Source organism: Lucilia sericata, unplaced genomic scaffold (assembly GCF_015586225.1).
Source record: "Lucilia sericata isolate MDLA Ls3-8-SP2 unplaced genomic scaffold, ASM1558622v1 Contig000374F_arrow, whole genome shotgun sequence".
NCBI classification, from domain to species: Eukaryota; Metazoa; Arthropoda; class Insecta; order Diptera; family Calliphoridae; genus Lucilia; species Lucilia sericata.
This window is the reverse complement of record NW_023994393.1, coordinates 168,792-174,912: the sequence shown is the minus strand read 5'-3', so window position 1 is coordinate 174,912 and position 6,121 is coordinate 168,792. Positions and strand designations below refer to the sequence as shown.

General features: G+C 30.0%; 1 long non-coding RNA gene across 2 annotated transcripts; it reads right to left on the bottom strand.

Annotated features, from left to right (window-relative positions):
• Positions 1-1,272: 1,272 nt before the first annotated feature.
• Positions 1,273-5,033, bottom strand: LOC119604244. Of its 2 annotated transcripts, XR_005231500.1 has the most exons (5): positions 4,895-5,033; positions 4,628-4,686; positions 4,399-4,553; positions 1,882-2,036; positions 1,273-1,823 (listed from the first exon to the last, which is right to left on the bottom strand). It is a non-coding gene; the product is annotated as an uncharacterized LOC119604244 (long non-coding RNA). The 2 variants fall into 2 exon arrangements; XR_005231499.1 differs by having other exon boundaries at positions 4,628-4,998.
• Between the last annotated feature and the right edge of the window lie 1,088 nt (positions 5,034-6,121).

The following is a 6,121-nucleotide window of genomic DNA, read 5'->3' as shown; positions in this document are numbered from 1 at the left end:
GTACCCTACTTTGAGCCGCCACAGGGCCGTCCCTGGGGCATCTGCAGGGTTCATCTTCAAAACTTAAACTCGAATACTTCTCGTCTACGCTCACGCCAAATTTTATCCCGATCGGATCAGCCGTTTAGAAATGCCAGATTTATTTCCAAAAAATTTCCATTCTGCCCCACTGTGTAGTAGTTTCTGAGAAAACTTCTCAAGAATTAGGAAAAAAAAACTTTTTTTCGAGGTAGTCCGAAATTTTTACTCATAACTTTTTACGTTGTGGACCGATTTGGCTGATTTTCAATACCAAACTGCTTAGGACAATAGTGAATATTTTCACAGACAGACAGACGGACACAGCTAAATCGACTCAGAATTTCATAAGGATCCAGAATATATATACTTTGTTGGGTCTCAGATGAATATTTCTTGGTGTTACACACGGAATGACAAAGTTATATATACCATCTATCACCACTTATGGTGGTGGAGGGTATAATAAAAATATGAATTTAGTACTTTTTTGTATATTCGGACGTTTATGGTGTAAAAATTGTACCTATTTTTGGTACTTTTTTCATAAAACATTGTTTTTGGTTTATTAACATATACATATGAATACATAGTAACTGGCTCCCAGTACTACACAGAAAAAATAGGAAATCGATTTCAATTAAAAAAGTCTTCGGTAGTAACAACTTTTTTTTTTTTTTAAATTCCGGTAGAAAAATATTTGTATTATTAATCAACGAGTTTGTACGATTGAGGTTTTGCCTTTTTTTAAGATTAATTGAAATGTAAATTCAAGTTTCAATTAAATGTGTAATTGAACCAATTAAAGATTTAATTAAAATTTTTCAATAAATATTTTAATTCGACGAAATAAAATATTAATTAAAGTTTTTAACATTTATCAATAAACAAGTTAATTGATTCAACTAAAAAATAATCAAATTTAGTGATTTAAAAATATTAAAATTTTAATTGAATTAATTAAAACAATAATTAAAATTTTTCAAAAATATCAAACAAATAAATTGTTTAATTCAATTAAAAATTTAATTGATTCGCAGTTCTAAATTAATTAAATAATTTGAAATTGAAAGACAAAATATTTTTTTATTTATTTATTTATAAAAACTTAAAAATTTCAGTTTTTGAATATTACAAGTATGTATTTATATTAAAATAATTTCGTATACAATAAAAAATAATCTTTGAAAATATAATAAAGAAATAATTATATTAAAGTGTATATTTTTTCATTTTGTACATTTCAGGTATATATTTATAAATCTATTTTAGAAGAAGAAATTAAACATTTTTATATATTTTATATGCATACTAATATTAAGTAAATGCTTAAAAAGAAAATTAATTATAAATAGTATATAAATACAAATACTAATTTTTCATCTTAAGTATCTCATGTTTAATTATATTTGATTTAATAAATTTTTTGCTTGCAGGCAAATCATAGAAAAGGGATTGAATAAAGTGGTAAACAATTTCGGACTCACTAGGATATTCCAGGTTAAAAACAAAAAAGATTTTAAATAGAACATCAAATGCTTTAAGGGTTGAAACAAAAGGATACCTTAAATTATCAAAATATACAAAAATTTGTTTTACTTTCAACGTATCCCCAAATCACAAGTAACATGAATTTTTCGGCCTTGTAATTTTAATAATTTCCATTGTACTGACAACAACAGTAAATGATTCTTGCAAATCCGCTATGATAAACTTTTTCTTATATTTTGCTCCATTTTTATCTGTGCTTATTTTGAGTGGAAATAAATTATGACAATACCACAAAATTGTAAACATTTTAGAATCTGTAAACATAAATAATATTTAGATGGAACCATGACGAAAATGTATGCTGTTTTTTACCTTCATCGATACGTTCAGTTTGTAGTAATTTTTTTGGAAATTAATGAGCAGGATATTCTTGTCTTCAAAATAAATAACAAATCTTCTGCAAAATATGGCCAACGCTCCTCAAAGTTTTTCGCCACTGGATATTTTAGTACGAAATCGATATCAATCTGAAAACGAATACAAAATGAAAAAAAACAAGTAAGAGTGTTATATTCGGCTGTGCCGAATCTTGTATACCCACCATCAAATCATTGCCAAAAAGAAATGCTTCCTTATTAATAAACTTTGATATTTAAGAATCGATGCTTTTGTTATTATCAAAACAATATTCTCATTTATTACATCTATGCATAGGGAAATTTTTGTCGAATTTTGTCGCTGTCCTTGTATTTTTAAGGTAGCAAAAAGCGTTAAAGTAATTTTCTGAGGGGACGTTTGGTCAATTATGGACTGATCCTCGTCAAATTTTCTATAACGATTTTAGTTTAGGCTAAAGCCATTTTACGAAGGGGAACTTGTATGGGGGTAGGATAAATTATGGACCGATCGTTATAAAATTTTACAAAGCGATTTAGGTTTCTATAGAATAAGTTTATGTCGAATTTCATAGCTATAGATGCTTCTTTTAGACAATTATGAACCTTAAAGCCATTTTCTGAAGGGAACCTCATATGGGGGGTAGGGTCAATTATGGACCGATCCTTATAAGTTATGAGCGCTAATGTCATTTTCTGAGGGGGGCCTTATATGGGGAATAGGGTCAATTATGAACCGATCCTTATAAAATTTTACAAAAATTTTACGTTAATGTCATTTTCTGAGCGGGACCTTATATGGGGGATAGGGTCAATTATGGACCGATCCTTATAAAATTTTACAATGATATTAAGGTTCCTAAAAAACATGTTTATGTCGAATTTCATCGCTATAACTGCTTTTTTTAATCAGTTATGAGCACTAATGTCATTTTATGAGGGAGACCTTATATGGGGGATAGGGTCAATTATGGACCGATCCATATAAAATTTTACAATGATATTAAGATTCCTATAAAATATGTTTATGTTGAATTTCATCGCTATAGCTGCTTTTTTTAATTAGTTATGAGCGTTAATGTCATTTTCTGAGGGGGACCTTATAGGGGGGATAGGGTCAATTATGGACCAATCCTTATAAAATTTTACAATAATATTAAGGTTCCTAAAAAATATGTTTATGTCGAATTTCATCGCTATTGCTGCTTTTTTTAGTCAGTTATGAGCGTTAATGTCATTTTCTGAAGGGGACGTTATATGGGGGATAGGGTCAATTATGGACCGATCCTTATAAAATTTTACAATGATATTAAGATTCCTATAAAATATGTTTATATCGAATTTCATCGCTATAGCTGCTTTTTTTAGTCAGTTATGAGCGTTAATGTAATTTTCTGAGGGGGACCTTATATGGGGGATAGGGTCAATTATGAACCGATCCTTATAAAATTTTACAATGATATTAAGATTCCTACAAAATATGTTTATGTCGAATTTCATCGCTATAGCTGCTTCTCTTAGTCAGTTATGAGCGTTAATGCAATTTTCTGAGGGGGACCTTATATGGGGGATAGGGTCAATTGTGAACCGATCCTTATAAAATTTTACAATGATATTAAGATTCCTATAAAATATGTTTATGTCGAATTTCATTGCTATAGCTGCTTTTTTTTAGTCAGTTATGAGCGTTAATGTCATTTTCTGAGGGGGGACCTTATATGGGGGATAGGGTCAATTATGGACCGATCCTTATAAAATTTTACAACGATACTAAGATTCTTAAAAAATATGTTTATGTCGAATTTCATCGCTATAGCTGCTTCTTTTAGTCAGTTATGACCGTTAATGTCTTTTTCTGAGGGGGACCTTATATGGGGGCTAGGCGAAATCGTGGACCGATATTGCCCATTTTCAATACCAAACAAACTGCATCAATATAAAATATTTGTGCAAAATTGCTGCTTCCGTTTGGACTCTATCGTGTTTTCAACAGACGGACAGACGGACGGACATGGCTAGATCGTCTTAGAATTTAATGAGGATCCAGAATATATATACTTTTATGGGTCTTAGATGAATATTTCGATGTGTTACAAACGGAATGACAAAAACAATATACCCCCCATCTTTTTTGATGGTGGGTATAAAAATAGTATGTATGTAGATGTATTATTTTAAATCGACTAAATTATATGCTAGACTGTAAGCTATACTATAAACTACCCCCCTTATTCAAAATTCGTATAGGAATTTTGTTTTATAAGCCTTTTATAAAATACAATGTTATTTATGAATAAGGGAGTATATATCTACTGAATTATTCATAAACATTTATCAAAGGTTTATAGAACAAATTTTGTATGAAATTTTGATTTATAAACCATTGATAAAAGTTTATGAATAAGACCTCTAGACTATTGACAATTATAGATTATGTACTAGACTAAATAATTAGACATGAGTAAAGTACTAAATGTTTTTGCATGGTACTTACCAGAAGGTGTCCAGAAGGTTTTGTGTATTCTGGCCATAATTTAAAAATTTCACACGTATTCTCAGAATTTGAAATTTGTTGCAAAGGTAACGGAGCACACTTCTGCCGATAAATATCAAATTCATCTTGTTTTATTTTTGAAGATCTTAAAACTTCTATTATTAAAGTGCAATTAAGAAAAAAATATTGTTAAAATATTTATGATGAAAATTATTATGTTAAAACTTACCAGACAATCCTTGCGTCACCTCAGGTTACGGCTACTGTTGCAATATTTGTTTTATGTATCTATATTTATGCAGAAAAAATATAATTTTTTTCTTTAAAACATTTGAAAATATCTATGTAATTTTATCCAAAAAGTAATTCTATTGATAAATTATTCACATTATAAAACCAAAAAAACAAACTCTTTTTTATCTTATTCCTCTACTCCCTTTACAAGCAATAACAAATGTAGCAACACACAACAACAATGTACCAACATAATACACACCAAAACCACTTGCCGCGTCTTGTTGAATAGATGTGTAGTACACACACACGTCTTACTATGAAAACAGCAACATACAATAATACAAATATTTTTTCAATTAGTACTTATTTATAAACGTGTACCGTTAATTTGCAAAAAAAAAAAAAAAAAACACCGACGCAGACGATGTTGTCTGGTTGAGATCACTTTTAACACTGAATTAATTCTTTACTTTTTATACCTTCCACCACCATAAGTGGTGATAGAGGGTATATATAAGTTTGTAATTCCGTGTGTAACACCAAGAAATATTCATCTGAGACCCAACAAAGTATATATATTCTGGATCCTTATGAAATTCTGAGTCGTTTTAGCTGTGTCCGTCCGTCTATCTGAAAATCAGCCAAATCGTGTCACACCTTATTTTCTTTACCACTCTGCAAAATGTATTTTGGATCGGTCCATAATTGGGCATAGATCCCATATAAGGCCCATTTCCGATAACCACGTAAACGCACATATTTCATAACTAAATGAAGATATCGGTATAATATTAGACATGAATGTGTTTATAGTAGATATGAAACACCCTGCGAAATGTTTTCAGGATCGGTCCATAATTAGTCACAGCTCCCAAATAAGGACGCCTTCCGAAAATCGCTTAAATGCAAATATCTAATTAAGAAATAAAGATATTTTAAAACAAGTAAGAAATTGTAGTCGGGCGACCAAATAATACCCTACACCTGTTACAAAAATAAAATGTGATTTAGTTTTCATAATAGAGCATTTAGTTGAATTGTACCTTGCCTCAGATATACTTAAGCCGTTTATTGTTGAATAATATTGTGGATATTTAAGTCAAATTTTGAAGGGGGTTTTATAATTATAAAATTCATGAGAGTCATCGAGGCTAGTATAGAACTTGGTTTTGCAGCTTTTTGTCGAGGTACGAGTATATTGAACATAATTATGAACTTAAAAGCCCTATTCGTCGGGTTCAGTTCTAAGGGGACTAGGTGAAATAATGAACCAATGTTAATAATTTTCAATAGACTTCGTCTCCGGTACCATTTCATTGAATTATCGTCAAAATTGAGAACTGAAGTTTGATTACAAGCTTTACAAGGCCTAATCGACTCAGAAAATGATTCTAAGCCGATTGGTGTACTTAAATAGGCTATAAAAATAAGTTTTTTACGGATCGGTCCATAATTGTTCATATCTGTCATATAAGATCCACTTCAG